The sequence below is a fragment of the Sarcophilus harrisii genome, chromosome 5, assembly GCF_902635505.1.
Source record: "Sarcophilus harrisii chromosome 5, mSarHar1.11, whole genome shotgun sequence".
Taxonomy (NCBI): Eukaryota; Metazoa; Chordata; class Mammalia; order Dasyuromorphia; family Dasyuridae; genus Sarcophilus; species Sarcophilus harrisii.
This window is the reverse complement of record NC_045430.1, coordinates 124,062,046-124,079,677: the sequence shown is the minus strand read 5'-3', so window position 1 is coordinate 124,079,677 and position 17,632 is coordinate 124,062,046.

Below are 17,632 nucleotides of genomic sequence, written 5' to 3'. Positions count from 1 at the left end.
TGATCTCTTTGGGATACAGGCCCAGGAGAAATACAAGCAGGTAACTCTTAAGGGCACTGTCAGTCTGCTGACCCATGCTTAGCTCCTGAAAATTGGAACATGGACTCTAGCTCTCACACTTCTGGCACTTCTAATTTTTTGATGCTCCAAGGCCATAACCACCTCTAATATTTCACCTAAAAGTAGAATAAGCATAACAAGAGACTGAAGCAACAGCTGGAACATGTATTCATAGGTGACATGATAGTGACCATAGGTGGGGAGATAACCTGAAGCCTCTTTCCCCACTGAGGGCTTACAGCATCCCTTGCCTCCTTACTTGAATGCAGCTATAAGTAAGAAAGGGGAAGGAGTTTGCTTGGTTGGCTGGGGCATTTTGAATGCATCCTTCTCCATCTCTTCTCCAGTTGGCTAATAGACTAGAACCAGTTACACATGTCCAAAGTTTATTTAGGGATTATGCAAACAAGAGGCCCATGTTCATGGACGCTAAAGTTGGCCAGAGCTCCTTTACGCTCTGATTCAACAACAATAGGATTCAATGACTATAGGATTTAGCACTTAATAGATGTTCAATATACACTACATTAATAAATTGGTTAGCAATCTCTTGATGGATAGTTGTTGCAGAATTATGCTAAAGATGGTCTCGAGGATATGACAAATATTGGCTCCTCTTTTTATCTTTTGAAGTCTTTCACAACCTGGTCCCAACCTACTTTTCCAAACTTATTATGCATTCTTTCCCTTCCCACACTCTGTAGCCTGGCCAAATTGCCTTGTAGTTCCTCATACTTAACCATCTCTGCATCTTTTCACTCTTTGTCTTATGCCTAGAGCACACTCCCACCTTGTCTCCATTTCCTAGAATTCCTTATTTTCTTAAAAATTCTGTTCAAGTGACAGCAATACATGAAGAATTTCCTGTTCCCTGAGGGTTAGTACCTTTTCTAACACACATTTTTTCCCTCTTACTTTACACTTATTTTGTACAGTTATCCCTTTCACTTCTTTCTCCATTGCAGTTTTGATATGTCTTAGGTTCACATAAGAAATTAAATGAGAATTTTGGGGGAGTTTTGTGAAAACTGCAGATGATACATAAAGGTGAGCAGACCACATAGAAAAAGTATGGAAACTCAGAAATGCATAGAATATATGTGTAATATTATATCAACCCAAATTTTACAATAAGGTACTATAAATAATTAAAAAAAAAAAAAGAAAAAATTTAGATTTCTTTTCTGATACAAAAAAAATTTTATGTGGGTTTTCCAGATTCTGGGATAGGGAGGAGGTGCCATGACCCTAACCCCAGTTATATGGAAGGGATAACTATATATGTTGAGTGTGTGTGTGTGTGTGTGTGTGTGTTATGTCTAAATATGGTTCACAAAGAGGCAAGACAGACATCTCTGGCAAGATAGGCACCTCCACTTACCTTTCTCCAAGGGAGGAGAGGAGGCTGGGGCTAGAAGCCAGTCACTTTATTTTCCTCAAAAGAGATGGGTACTAGACTAGAATTAAATCTTGTTAGGGGAAGTAATTTTTAGGTTCATGTTAAATTCCTAATTATTATTCCTTAATGGAAAAATGAGAATCCCAAGGTACATAATCAAGACTTGATTTCTCACCAAATATCAATTCTACAATGAACACACATAGCAAACAGCAATAAACTCATTTATCCAGGTTAAACAAAACAGAATTCAGAGGAACTATATATTGTAGATTATATTATCAGAAAATACATAGAGAAAATAAACTCTTCCATTTGGAGAGAGATAGCTTAGCCAAGACAAAATCTCAGATCTCATCTAAGGTGAAATGCTTCAAAGTCAATAGTGTATCAAGCTAGGTCTGTTGCTGCTGTTTTTGTTTATCCTTATTCTTCATTCATCAAGATAAATTGAATTGGATTTAAGGCAGGGCTGTGCAAAATGACTAACCTTACTCTCTCCTCCACAGACATCTTAATTCTAGTGGCAAGATACAGATCAGGGTGAACTAGACCAATAGTTGAAGTTCTACATGCAGTACTTCTTAGAGTCCTTCTTTCATAGACTTGAAAAGATGCTGGAACCATGCATCTTTTCTTTCATCTGACATTGATAGCTCAAAGAGACAAGAAAGAAGACTTTTCTTTCTTCTCTCTCACTCTCACCAATTCCCCCACTTATGCAAGTGGGAGAAATTGAGTAAGCAATCTCCATTAGTGAGGACAGTATCCCATAGAAATGGACCTTTGAACGAAAAGGATATATAATTTGTGTTCCACTAATGGATAGATAGCCAGTCTTAATTGTCATTTAGGCCCGGGGTTCTTCTGTAGATACTGGCTGTGAGATCCTTGGCAAGTCATTTAACTTGTCAGTGTTTTAGTAGCAACATGGTGCATTGGTGGAGGGAATTCACACATCTGAAAATTCCTTATATCAATGAAATCATGGGTCCACTTCCTGTTTATGCTTACGTTGTCTTTTAGGTTATGTCCCAAGACCACGAGAGCTCAATGAGGGAGAGATTTGTTTCATTTTCATCTCTATCCCCAATACTGAGCACTTTAACTGGTGGATTGCTGATGCTCAAGGAAAACTTGTTGGTGGTTGATCAACACATGACACATAAAACTTTCTATCTCCTGAGTTTCTTATGGCATTCCAATCTGCAAAGCTAATTTTTTTCCTTGTTTATTATTTTTATTGCAAATTCCCCATTTTCACTTTGTGCTTCTCTAAGAATTTTTAGATAGTCCTAATTTTGCCTTGCACAAAGTAGATACTTGATAGATTCCTATTGTGCAAAGCTAACTCTTAAAGAAAACTTTCTTAGGCTAGGAACTCTTTTTTTCTAGTGAGATCCCCATGGATCTGACCACAATCTACAAATAAATCGAAAAAAAAAAATGAGCTTTTTACTGATGCCTAGAGGTATATAGGGAAATGATGCATCTATCACTTTTTTTTTTTTTAAGCCTACATGAAATAGGACAAAGAAAATACAACATCTGTTCCACAGGCAAATTCTTTTGTCTAGTTAAAGTTTTAAATCTTGTATATGGGCCCTTCAGCCAGGAAATAAAAGAACACAGGGTTAATATACCTTCAAAATAAAAAATATATCTGGATGTTTATTTGGAGGGCATATTAACCCTGCATTCTTCGAGTGGCTGTCTGAAGAGCTCTTGCAAAGGATTTGGAACTTTCCATGGATAAGAGAATTTGCCTATTGGAGCAGAATAATCTGCCTAGCCATGTCCATCTCATAAAATAGAAAAAGAAAGAAAACTGCCTTCAGTTTAATACTTCACATTTAATGGATTGGAAACAGCAGCTTTATAGACTGGAAGCACTGGTGCTAAAAATGGGGCTTTAAAAAAAGGATCTTCATCCCTCATTTCACCTCTGTGAAGCAAGTAAAGGCAGGTGATATTCCCCAAATGGAAACACCACAAAAGATGATGAGCTGGAGGAAAAAGCTTTCTAGAGCCATTTCTGTGTGATGATTGAGATGAAATCTTCCCTTGTAAATGTTCAATAATTGACACAGTACACATATTTTCAAAATAGTAACCAACAGTATCATTCCATTCACACACATAAAGGATGTAAAACATAAGCAAATAAGCAAGATTGTTTGTTCATCATGTGTCTTGTAGAAAATTATATGGGGAATCATAGAATTTTAGAGCTGACGGGAAGATCATAGAGAATGATCTAGTATAATTTATCCATCTTATATTTGGGGCGACTATAGGCTAAAGTTAGCTTGTTAGCAATAGGCAGGGGCTTTTTAATCCTTGGGTTCTCCCAGCTCTCTGAATTTCAAATTGATGATTTACTGGATTAGGACCAGATTAAAATTCAGAAGCCCCAAATGCTAGCTATATAGCTATTAGAAAGCTATGATATCTATCTCCGTACAAAATGAGACCTTAAATACTGACCATTTGGGCACACTATAGCATTAATTAATTATTATAATGTTTCAAAAAGCTGCAATTTCATCCATGTGATTTCTCCCTTTGTGGAGACAGGTTATTACTCTCTTTATAACAAAAGAGTATTTTGGTGAGTTGCTGTGGCAGAAAAATTAATCGTCTTGTGTCTATTTGGTCAGCAAACATTTATTAAACATAAATAATGTATGTGTCATAGGCACTGTGTAAAGTGATGGATACAAAGAAAGGCAAAAGGATGGTTTGCGCCCTCAGAGAGTATACAATCGAAGGATGGAGTCGACATCCAAATAACTATGTAGATACCTCATAATATGCAACATGAATGGTAATTAACTTGCAGGAGAAAGAAGAGTGGGAGACTGGGACAAGCCTCTTGTAAAAAGTGATATTTGAGCTGATTCCTGAAGGAATGTGTGCATTGGAAGTAAGGAGGGAGAACACTCCAGCCATGAGAGTCAGCCAGCCGAAGATAAAGAGTTGGGAGATGGACTCATGTATCCAAACTTATGAGCTCTTCTCAACCTAGCATTGAGATCCTACTTGAAATCTTTCCAGTTTGGGAGAACCTTCCAAAGCCACTTTCCTCTAGCATGACATGGAAAAAAAGAACCCAGGGTCATTTCCCTATCATGGAAAGAAATCTGAGTAGGATTTTAATGCATTAGATAATTATAATAATTAAACATTGCAGGAGCAAACTGGTATACAAGCATTGGCAATTTCTTGAGTGACATGATTTTGGTTAATTTTAAAAACAAAGACAGAGGAAGCAGTGTATTCACAACTGCTGGCTCTAGAACTGGTTTGTGCCTAATAGCCCAAGGACATGGATGAGAAGGCAGTTATTTAATAAAACTATCTAGAAGGGAATCTCATTTTATTCAGTATGCCAAACATTAAATATTGTTTCAAGTTCTAATTATCAAGCAAGTACATAGACACATAAATGGAGATGGCATTTTTTGCAGAGATATGGGGGGTGATGGTAGGTAATACAGAACATAAAGGAAAAGGTATTTCCACCTCCCTCCTTCCCCAACCCTGCAAAGAGCAAAGTATTCACTGATGCCTTAAGATATAAAATATTATTTCTTAATCAATCAATAAACATTAAGTGCCTACTATGTGCCAGGTATTGTGGTAAGTGCTGGAAGCATCATGCTAAGTGCTGTTTCCCATGGGGAGACATGAGTAGATATAAAATGAAATAAACAGAACAAGGAAAATAATATAAATTATGAGTCTTAACAACGAAAGTGGGAAAACAACAAAAAGGAAAGTGTAATAATCATGATCCAAGTTGACTGGGAAGAAAAGATAAGAAAATGTACCTTCCCCTCATTGCAGGCTAGATGGTACAGTAGATAGAAAAGTCAAAGAGATTCATCTTCCTGAGGTCAAATGTGGTCTCAGACCTTTATTAGCTGTGTGATCCTGGGTCAGTCACTTTACCCTGTTTGCCTCAGTTTCCTCATCTATAATGAAGAATAAAATGCCATCCCACTCCAGTATCTTTACCAAGAAAATTCCTAATGGAGATTTTTTAAAATTTCAATAGTTTTTTCCAATCATATGTAAAGATAGTTTTCAACATTCATCTTTGGAAAATTTTGAATCACAATTTTTTTCTTCTTCCCTCCATTACCTCCCCCTTCCCCAAGACAGTAAGCAATCTGATATAGGTTATACATGTACAATCATTTCAAACATATTTCCAGGTTAGTCATGTTGTGAAAAAAAAAATCAGAACAAAAGGGGAAAACCATGTAGAGAAGAATATAAGGTACTTTGTACCAAAAACAACTGACCTGGAAAACATTTAAGAATGTTGTATTACACAAACTGATGCTGAGTGAAATGAGCAGGACCAGGAGATCATTATATACTTCAACAACAGTACTATATGATGACCAGTTCTGATGGACCTGGCCATCCTCAGCAAGGAGATCAACCAAATCATTTCCAATGGAGCAGTAATGAACTGAACCAGCTATGCCCAGAGAAAGAACTCTGGGTGATGACTAAAAACCATTACATTGAACTCCCAATCCCTATATTTATGCCCACCTGCATTTTTGATTTCCTTCACAAGCTAATTGTACAATATTTCAGAGTCTGATTCTTTTTGTACAGCAAAATAACAGTTTGGTCATGTATACTTATTGTGTATCTAATTTATATTTTAATATATTTAACATCTACTGGTCATCCTGCCATCTGGGGGAGGGGGTGGGGGGTAAGAGGTGAAAAATTGGAACAAGAGGTTTGGCAATTGTTAATGCTGTAAAGTTACCCATGCATATAACCTGTAAATAAAAGGCTATTAAATAAATAAAAAAAAAGAATGTTGTATTATCTGTTAGCCATGACTGATAATTATATCTGGATATCATGTTTCAGAAAATCATAAAAACTTCATAGGCCTATAATGAGAAGCTGGGGATCATTGGAAAAGACTCTGATACTGGGAAAGATTGAAAGCAAAAGGAAAAGGGAATAGCAGAGAATAAGATGGGTAGTATTTTAGAAGTAACAAACGTGAACTTGGACAGATTTTGAGAGATAGTGGAAGACAGAAAAGCATAGTGTACTATGATCCATAGAGTCAGACATGATTGAATATACATGACTGAATGAATAAACAATAACACAAACTGTACTATAACGAGAAGTCAAAATAAAAAGAGAAAAGATCTACAAACCACCTTTTAAAAAGAAAGCTTAAAATAAGAACTCACAGCAATCATATAGCAAAAATCTAGAACTTTTGGGTCAAAGGCTTAAAACATAAACATCTATAAAGAAAGAATTCAAGTCTTGAGGAGTTACAGTCAGGATCATGCAAGAAAGCTATATCTATAAAGGAGCAGAATGTTTGAAATTCCAAAAGGCAAAACATATAGGCTTACTCCCAAGAATAACTTATTCAAACAATGATTCTATTGGGAGAAGGGAGTAGTAGGATGGACTTTTAATGAAATAGAGGATTTTCAAGCATTTCTGATGAAAATACCAGAACTGAATAGAAACTTTGAAATACTGTCAAGAGAAACATAAAAGGTAAATATAAGTGAACAATAAGAATACACTAAAGAGAGATAGAGTTTTTAGATTCTGTTAGAAGCAAGTGTCCCCTTAGAATTCTAGTGTCATCAAGTCATAGACTGAGTTTAATAAGACAAAGAGCCTAAAGTGGTTTTATTATGTTTTGATCTTTAAAAAAGAAAGGGGAAGGGAAAAAAGCAAGAGAAAGATGTGGGGAAACATCATATAATCAGAATATGCAAGCAGAAAATTATACAAACAAGAAGGGGTGAGAGGAGTAGGCTTTTTTCTACAATCTGAAGGTAAAGGAGGGTAGAAGACATATATATGCACATATATGTGTATGTACACACATGCATATTCACACACACAGCCTGATGTAGAAATATATTCAATTTAGCAGAAAAATTTGATAGAGAACTAAAAAGGAGGAAAGGGAATAAGGATAGGGGCAGAATTAGTTGTGTTAGATTAGATGTACCTGCCCAGATGTGGAAGGCATATCATGAGAGAAGAGGCTAAATGTTAAAAAAAAGAAAGAAAGAAAGAAAGAAAGGAGAAAGCACCTGTGATTGGTGAGGGGGTAAAGAAGAGAAGTAGGGCAATGGAAATAGTGAACATCAGCCATAGATTATATTACTGCACATTCTTTCCTTATTCTTTTCTTTGTAAGGAGAAAACAGGAGACAAAAGAAAAAGCATAAGAGAATAGGATAGAAGGAAGCAGCACACAATTAACAATCCTAAATTTGAATGTGAATGGGATAAACGGTCACAAAAAGGAAGAGGATAACTACTGTATGAACTAGAAAGTAGAATTTAATGTGTTTACAAGAAACAAACTCGAAACATGAAAGATTACTGAGAACTAAAATTAAAATATCTGTAGCAAAATCTATCATGTCTCAGCTAACTGAATCATGAGCACAAATAAGGTAAAAATAAAAATAGACTTCATTGAAAAAAGATAAAACAGGGAAACCATATTATATTTAAAGGCACATTGAACTAATATCAATATTTAACATACATGAACTGAATGGCATGGATCTAAATAATGAAAGAAAAAGATAATTGAATTATATATAAATAGTAAAACTATAATAGTTTGAAACATCATTGTGATGAGATTTAGGTTTTGGGGTGCACTTCCAGGGAAACAAATGATGAGGTCTAGATTTAGGGAACCAAGATGAGATTAGGGTTTCTGGTGGTCAGGGATTTAAATGATAAGGTCTAGTGGCAGGTTCAGGGTTCAGGGAACCAAATGGAGGGGTTAGGCAACCCTACACCCCCTTGGGATTCGGTACAAGGGTAGGGAGTTTTGGGGAACCCCTTCTGGCTGTACAGAGATTCTTTGTAAAGGAATTTACAAACCCCCAAAATCTAGATTGATAAAAGAGATTTATTATTGACATTGGAAGTCAGTCTTTATTGTGCAAGAATAGAAAGGCTGAATTCCTTAGAAGCAAAATCTGACACTGAGGGACATAAGTCTCGTTAGGGAAATAGGTAAAGATAAAGAGAGGGCAACATTGAAAGAGACTATTATTCCAGTGGGCAGAGTTTTCCTTGGCATAGCAAGCATGGCATAGCTGGCATATCAGGACCTCTGCAAAGAAATGAGTTTAGAATTGGCTCTTTTATAATAGGAATTTTGGCCACAAGCTGGTTTCACCTTGAGCTGAATTTGAATAGAATTGAATAAGTGAGTCTCTTCAATTCAATAAGATTTGCTCAGGACTGAACCAATGCCATCTAAATAACAGAATGAAGCTGTTTATCTTGTTTCCTCTGTGGGGCAGGGTCCCACAGACACAGGGTTCAAGCAGAATCTCTCCTTCAAGAAGTTTTAGAGTTTTGGGGTCCCTTCTTCAATTGTATCACTTTCAGATCCAGATGGCTCTAACAAAAATAAGATAAATAAAAAAGAAATTTAAGACTTAAATAGAATTTAAGAAAAGTTAGATCTTTGGTAATTACTGAGTGTAAATAGAAAGGAAAAATATATAGGATATTACTCAACCTGATTCTTTACTGGAACATTAAAGCTCTCATAAACAAATGTAAAAAAAAAATCAGAAATGTTAAAACACATTCTTTACTGACCATGAGACAATAAATTTTATACTCAATAAAGGACCATGAAGAAAGAATTAAAAATTAACTGGGATTCAAATGATTTAATTGTAAAAGAATTGGGGGGTCAATGAACAAATCATAGAAATAATAAACAGGTACAAGAAAGAAAATTTCAAGAATGAGAATTTACCAAATATTTGGGATGCATTTAAATTTGTGTTTAGGGGAAATTTTATCTTTTTAAACACTTTAATAAAATACAGATCAATTAATTTGGGCATGCAACTAAAAAAAAGGCTAGAAACCCAACATTAAAAATCCCAATTAATACAAAAATAGATACTCTGAAAATAAAAGAAGAAATGAACAATATTATAAGCAAAAGTTTTTAAATTACATTTTAAATAGAAGCAGTCTTTTGGGGAGAAATTCAATAAGCCAATAGATAATTTGATCTTCTTTTTAATAAAAGAAACCAAATTACTCATGTCAAAATTGAAAGGAGAATTTACAACAAATTAAAAAGAAACAAAAGTATTTGGGCTATTTTATAATTTTTTTGGAATGTTTTTTTCCTTTTTTAAAATTTTTGTCTCCTTGGATATTGTTATTATTACATAGGAATCTGTTGGTTATTGTGGATTTGTCGCTTTTGTCTCAATAAATATTTTTGATGATTCCTGAGGATTTTCTAAATAAGCCATCATATACTCAGCAAATAGGGGTAATTTTGTCTTTTCTTTTCCTATCATTATACTTTTTAGTTATTTCTCTTATTACTGTTGCTAGAATTTCTAGAATTATCAAATAATAGCTGAGAGAGTAGGCATCTTTACTCTCCTCTTGTTTTTTAGGAGAGAAAAAGCTTCTAGTCTATACACATTGCACATGATACTTTGGGGTAGATCAAATATCTTTTTTATGATATACTTTCTAAAAAATTCTTCTATACTTATACTTTGGAGGGATTTTTTTTGAAAAGCATAAACAAGTACTATTATGTTGTCAATAGTTTGGTTTTTGTTTATTTGTATTTTTTTTTCATGTATTGAGATACTCATGTGGTTTGGAGGTTATTTTTATTTGTAATATAATATGTTGATTGTTTTCTTCATGTTGAAATTTCACTGAAACTTCACCTTGTATAAATTCATCTTGGTCATAGTGAATGATTTATTGGGTGAATTGCTATAAAGGATTTTATTTAAAAATCTTAAACTTATATTCATTAATGATATGGTCTATAGTTGTTTTTTTTTTTATTCTTCCCAGGTTTGGGTGTTAGAAATATGTTTGCTTTATAAAAGAAATCTGGTAAAGGACTTTCTTTCTATTAATTTTTAGAATTTATTGATAAATTATTTTTGAGATAACTTGTGAAGCATTGATAATAATTTTCTTTAAAAGTTAGATAGAATTTTCCTAAAATTCCACCGGGATCATAAGTTTTTATCTTTGATTGTTTCTTTAAGGGCAGTTCTATTTCTTTTTTTTTTTTTTTTCTGAGATTGGATTACTCAAGACTTGTTTTATTCAATTTCTTAATACATTTTGAAACTTTAAAAAAATCAAAAACAATTTATATCTTATTACATATTACTATAACATAAAAATTATAATTTCCATATTTACACTGCTTTTTTATATTTTTGACATTTGTTTTCAAAACTACCGTTACCTGTCAGTTACCTTTGTCTCTGATGTTTTATTTGGCTGAGACTGTTAAGAAATATGTTGATGCAGAGATAGCCTGTCTGACTCCCTGTAGACAAGAATATTGACTAAAAAGTAAAGGCAAACAGTATCAGATAACATAGTCAAAATGGAGTTGAGAAATCATTACACTTTTATTATATTGATCTGATTCTGCGCTACCTGGAGAGGGAAAAAGATTTCATTCAAATTGGAAATCTCTTTGTTGCACTATACATGAGGAAATCATGTATTAATTTGTAAATAAAAGCCAGAATGTCTTGTTGTACATTGAAGCTCTGTTAAGTACAGTGGTAATATGATTAACACAAAACAAAGAATTCTGAGAAACAAGAAGAATGAACATTTACGTTTTTTAATTTATAAAACAGGGAACAATTAAACCTACCCTGCTTACTTCACAGGGTTCTCCTGAGGATCAAAAATTTTTTAAAAATGTATTTGGAATTAGAGGAATGAGGTTCAAGATCCAGCTGTACTAATTACTACCCTGTGACTTTTGGCAAATCACATAACTCCTATGGATGCCAGTCAGTTTTTTACTTTAGAAAATGAGGGGATCAGAAGAGGTAAAAATTCATTCCACTAGTATCCACCTCTATCAGCCTGGGATAATGAGAAAGGAGCAGCTAAGTTTGGCAGCTGATCTGAGGAGTGAAAGAAGAAAGCAGTGAGGGAAGTAGTCATGGCGGAAAGTGTGGTGCTTGGAGCATCGAGAGGTTAAAGAGTGTGATGAGCCCAGATTGAAGATATCAGGCTTATCTTGGCCAGTTTTGCCTTACTAACTGCGGTAAGAAGAGACTGGAGGTTTTTCCCAGGACAAAGCAGAGGAGGTACCTTGACAACACAGTCAGGAGCAAGATGAACATCTGCTCTAGGAGCTTCTGGTACTATGTATCCGTGTTGGAGGAAGAGCAAAATCCCAGAATTCTGGGATTTTATTTGATGACAGGACATCCTGTCTTTTTGTATGCTACATTGTGGGAACTGTTATATAATCTTCTTTACCTGGGGTAGTGGTGGTGGAGGTTAAGGAGTGATTAAACAAATTCAAACTGTATTTTCCCTATAGCACTAGATTCAAAGCAGCTTATATGCTGTCTGGTGCTGCTATGATCTAGTAGAGGCTTCAGGAGATGAACTAAATGATAGGTTATTTATGGGTATTTTTTTGTTTGTTTGTTTTGGATTAGAGAGCACCTGTGTTTTCACTGGGGATGAGATGAGGAAACTTCTACTACTAATGCGGATCAGTACAGCTCTCTAGCCTTGGGGGCAGTGGATGTGGAGAGAAGAGACAGTAAGAGATGAGGTGCCCAGATTTACAATTCAGTACATGTCAGTCAGTCACTAACTAGCATTTATTAAATGTCTACTTTGTTCTAGGCACTGTGCTAAGCTATGGAGATGCAAAAGAAACAAACGAATAGATGATAGATAGATAATAGATGGATGGATGGATGGATGGAGAGATGGATAGAGAGATGGATAGAGAGATAAAAGGCAAAAACCAGTCTCTGATATCAAAGAATATATAGTCTAATGGGAGACATAATACAAACAACTATGTACAAATTATATGCAGGATAAATTGGGGATGATCTTAGAGGGAAAGCAAAAAGATTAAAGAAGATTGGGAAATGTTTCCTGCAAAGGAAAGACTTTAGCTGAGACTTGAAGGAAGCCAGAAAGATGAGATGAAGGAGAGTTTTCCAGACATGAAGGACAACAGTGAAAACTTACGTGATGAACAGTCAGGAGGACAATTTCAGAGATGTAACTTGAACCCAGGTTTTCATGATGCCCAGACCAGTTCTCTATGATGTTACATTATCTCTCACAGATGTATTGTCTGTTGTTCTATTTGTTTCTGTGCCAAGCTGTGCATAGTAAACATATGTACTCCTGGTAGGAACATCTCCTTTTTGCCAAGGTCACCTGATTAAAGTTCACTAAATATATTTCCAAGTTCAAGAAAAAGTGGGGTCTGAGTAAGTTCAAAGGCTGATTTCTGGTTGGGTAAATGCAGACTCTTTCTAAAACAAGTTGGTGATGTCTTCTAAAGAGAAGTAAACCTGAGGGATAGAAAATTAAAAACTCTCTGAAAACCGGAATTTATTTAGCATTTCTTTTTTTTTTTTTTTATTTAATAGCCTTTTATTTACAGGTTATATGCATGGGTAACTTTACAGCATTAACAATTGCTAAACCTCTTGTTCCAATTTTTCACCCCTTACCCCCCCACCCCCTCCCCTACATGGCAGGATGACTAGTAGATGTTAAATACATTAAAATATAAATTAGATACACAATAAGTATACATAGCATTTCTTTTTTAAAAATTATTTTATTTTAAATTTATAGAATAAAATAAGCATTTCTATAACATAGTATAAGAAAAGATAATTGCACATGAATTTGCAAATCTATCATGTACAATTTGTTATTCATTTTAAATATATAATAAAGTTATCATATAAATTTCTATTTATCCCTTCTGCCCATCAGGGTGAAGGTCTCTACAAACTTCAGAGAAAGCTTGTAAATGCTTAGTTTTATATCCTTCCTGTTGTATAAGATTAGTATAGTGTCTCTCAGAGCCATGGATAGTTAAATATTCCTCTAATATTTCTTCTGATCTACTATTATCAGGGGTATGCTGGCAAATATTAAACAACTTATTCCATCATTTTTCAGTTTTTTCCAACTCTTTTTGAACTCATATGGAGTTTTCTTGGCAAAGACAATGAAGTGATTTACCATTTTCTTCTCCAAGTCTTTTTATAGGTGAAGACATTGAGGCAAACAGGGTGTGACTTGTTCAGGGTCACACAGCCCGTGAATATCTAAGGTGGCATTTGAACTTATGAAGTTGAATCTTACTGTCTCCAGCTCAGCATTTTATCCACTGTTCCTATTTAACAACTTATTCTCCCTCCCCAAAAAAGAAATCACAACAACACACAAAGTTTAATCTGCATTAACATTTTCTCCATCACTTTCTAAAGTCTCAGCAATCAATAAAATAATTCATACCCTGATTTGTAGATTTTGGCCATTTATTAGGTGTGAATACACACACTAAAAATTTAACATTCATCTGTGAACTGGTATGACCTGGGTCTAGCAAACCTCTTTATTGTCCATTTATTGTATTATATACAAAAATGTGTCTATAACTGCACTTTTTATAAAGTTTGTCACTGATTTTTTTTGTAACGAACAAGAACTTTTAAAACCTAGAAACACCATTTAAATGTGTCTACCTATAAAATAGAACATCATATCAAGATAAATTATCAAATGACTTTAAACTATACCATTGTATTCAATTATTATCCATTACCCAATGAAAAGGAAAGCAAAATAGTCAATTATACCAACAAACTTTCCAATTCACATGAATATCTTGCCTAATAACCAAGTATAAATTTACATCCATTGTTTTTGCCAGTACAGGGGTTTCAAATAGAAGTATTGATTTCCACTACTCTAGTTAGATAAAGGTTGGCATTGAGTCATTTAAGATCAAAGCTTGTTTCTGTAAAAGGCTCCATTCCAGATACCACCTGCCACTCATTCATCTGTCATTTTCCTCCTATCCATTCCAATTGACCTTCCTTTATTGCGACTCTATTATATGTAAAGCATATTAAAAGAGATATGTGGCTTGATCCCTTGCTTTCTAGCTATTTACAATGAAATTGGAAATACAAGTTACAAATGAAAACTAGTAACAGAAGGTGGTTAATGATAAATATGACTCTTTTGGGGAAGAACTGACCTTTCCCTGTGGCCTATAAAAGCCAGCTGTGAAACATCTGGTCCCCTTTTCTTTTTGAATGTTTTCTCTCCATTAGATTTCCAGAAAACTAAAGCCATGGGGGGAGGGAAGAAGTCACAGCAGCAAAAGAAATCTAGACCTTGCTAGTGCTACCATTGCTGTGAGTTGCTCAGATGATTCAAATTGAGATGAATTTTGTTTATCAATTCCCCAAAGTCTCTTATGTTTTGAGGAAAATCTTGTCACTTGAATGTTTTCTGTTTCTTGTTTAGAGACTCCTGTGAGGTATTTGTATTTTATGCATTTTCTGTAATGGATTAAATAGGGATGTCCCATATCCCTATAACTCATATTGTGGGGCCCATTTCCAGTTGTCCTGATCTTTATCTCACCACTGAATCACTTGCCTCTAAGGAGAGAGTGAGGCTGATAATTTTGCATGTCCTACTTTTCTTAAATTCAATTGACTTGGCAAGCTAAGACATTATTTTCCTGATGTCATTGGTCCTCTTAGGGAATAAAGGATAAACAGCAACTCATATTATACATTTAGTACTTAATTAAAGGGAATTAAAAATTAGTCACTAGCTTTTCCTAGGTCTTATTTTGGAAAAAAATCTTAAAATAACTGCAGGAAGGGGAAAAAGATCAGGAAAAAATTGACCCTTATTGAGAGTCAGCTCTCAAGAATGAATATGACCTAGAAAAAATAACAACAAAGTTCATATGGAAAAACAAAAGGTCAAGAATTTCAAGGGAATTAATGAAAAAAAAATCAAATGATGGTGGCTTAGCTGTACCAGATCTAAAATTATATTATAGAGCAGCAGTTACCAAAACTATTTGGTATTGGCTAAGGAATAGATTAGTTGATCAGTGGAATAGATTAGGTTCAAGGGATAAAACAGTCAACAAATATAGCAACCTAGTCTTTGACAAACCCAAAGATCCCAGCTTTTGGGATAAGAACTTACTGTTTGATAAAAATTGCTGGGAAAATTGGAAACTAATATGGCAGAAACTAGGCATTGATCCATACTTAACGCCGTACACCAAGATAAGGTCAAAATGGGTTCATGACCTAGGCATAAAGAATGAAATTATTAATAAATTAGAGGAACATAGGAAAGTTTACCTCTCAGACCTGTGGAAGGGGAAGGTCTTTATGACCAAAGCAGAACTAGAGATCATTACTGATCACAAAATAGAAAATTTCGATTATACCAAACTGAAAAGTTTTTGTACAAACAAAACTAATGCAGACAAGATTAGAAGGAAGCAATAAACTGGGAAAATATTTTTACAGTCAAAGGTTCTGATAAAGGCCTCATTTCCAAAATATATAGAGAATTAACTCTAATTTATAAAAACTCAAGCCATTCTCCAATTGAAAAATGGTCAAAGGATATGAACAGACAATTCTCAGATGAAGAAATTGAAACTATTTCTGGTCATATGAAAAGATGCTCCAAGTCATTATTAATCAGAGAAATTCAAATTAAGACAACTCTAAGATACCACTACACACCTGTCAGATTGGCTAAGATGACAGGAAAAAATAATGATGATTGTTGGAGGGGATGTGGGAAAACTGGGACATTGATTCATTGTTGGTGGAGTTGTGAACGAATCCAACCATTTTGGAGAGTAGTTTGGAACTATGCTCAAAAGTTATCAAACTGTGCATACCCTTTGATCCAGCAGTGTTACTACTGGGATTATATCCCAAAGAGATTATAAAGAAGGAAAGGGACCTGTATGTGCACGAATGTTTGTGGCAGCCCTTTTGTAGTGCTAGAAACTGGAAACTGAATGGATGTCCATCAGTTGGAGAATGGCTGAATAAATTGTGGTATATGAAAATTATGGAATATTACTGTTCTGTAAGAAGTGACCAACAGGATGATTTCAGAAAGGCCTGGAGAGACTTACACGAACTGATGCTGAGTGAAATGAGCAGGACCAGGAGATCATTATATACTTCAACAACAATACTAGATGATGACCAGTTCTGATGGATCAGGCCATCCTCAGCAACGAGATCAACCAAATCATTTCTAATGGAGCAGTAATGAACTGAACTAGCTATACCCAGAAAAAGAACTCTGGGAGATGACTAAAAACCATTACATTGAATTCCCAATCCCTATATTTATGCACACCTGCATTTTGATTTCCTTCACAAGCTAATTGTACAATATTTCAGAGTCTGATTCTTTTGTACAGCAAAATAATGTTTTGATCATGTATGCTTATTGTGTATCTAAGTTATATTTTAATATATTTAACATCTACTGGTCATCCTGCCATTTAGGGAGGGGAGGGGTAAGAGGTGAAAAATTGGAACAAGAGGTTTGGCAATTGTTAATGCTGTAAAGTTACCCATGTATATATCCTGTAAATAAAAGGCTATTAAATTAAAAAAAAAAAAGAATGAATATGGTCCCCATGAACCCAGAATCCCTGAGGAGAATGTACTCCCTCCTTAGTTCCATTTTTTCATCTCCAATCTTCCCTCAAAACTCAATTCAAGCACTATTCTTTCCAGGAGGCCTATGCAGATTCCTCTGGTTGTAGTACCCTCTCTCAAGACATCATTTTGTATATTTTCTGTTTTTAATTTTGTATTTTGATGTTGTATCACAACATATCCCCAGTAGATGATTAGCTCCTAGAGGACAGAGATTGTGCTAAACACTGATCCCCAATATTTAGAACAATGTTTGACATATAGTAAGTACTTAATAAAAACTTGTTGAATTTAATTGAAGTAAGTTGAATTAGCTAAGATCAGTCAGCTAGTCAGTGAAGAGATATATGACTCCAGTTCCAGAAGGAGTCTAGAACTAGGGGCAGAAATTTGGGAATTAACAAAGAGTAATAATTGAAGTTTTTGCAATGGCCAGAAACTCCAAATGACTGAAATTCAATGGCAAGTGCATATAAACAAAGGCAATTTTTAAAAAATGGTTTAGCTTTTTCAAACTTTCTTGGTTAGAAAACCGTGATGGTAATTAAGACAAATATTTTGTATGTGCATGGCATTT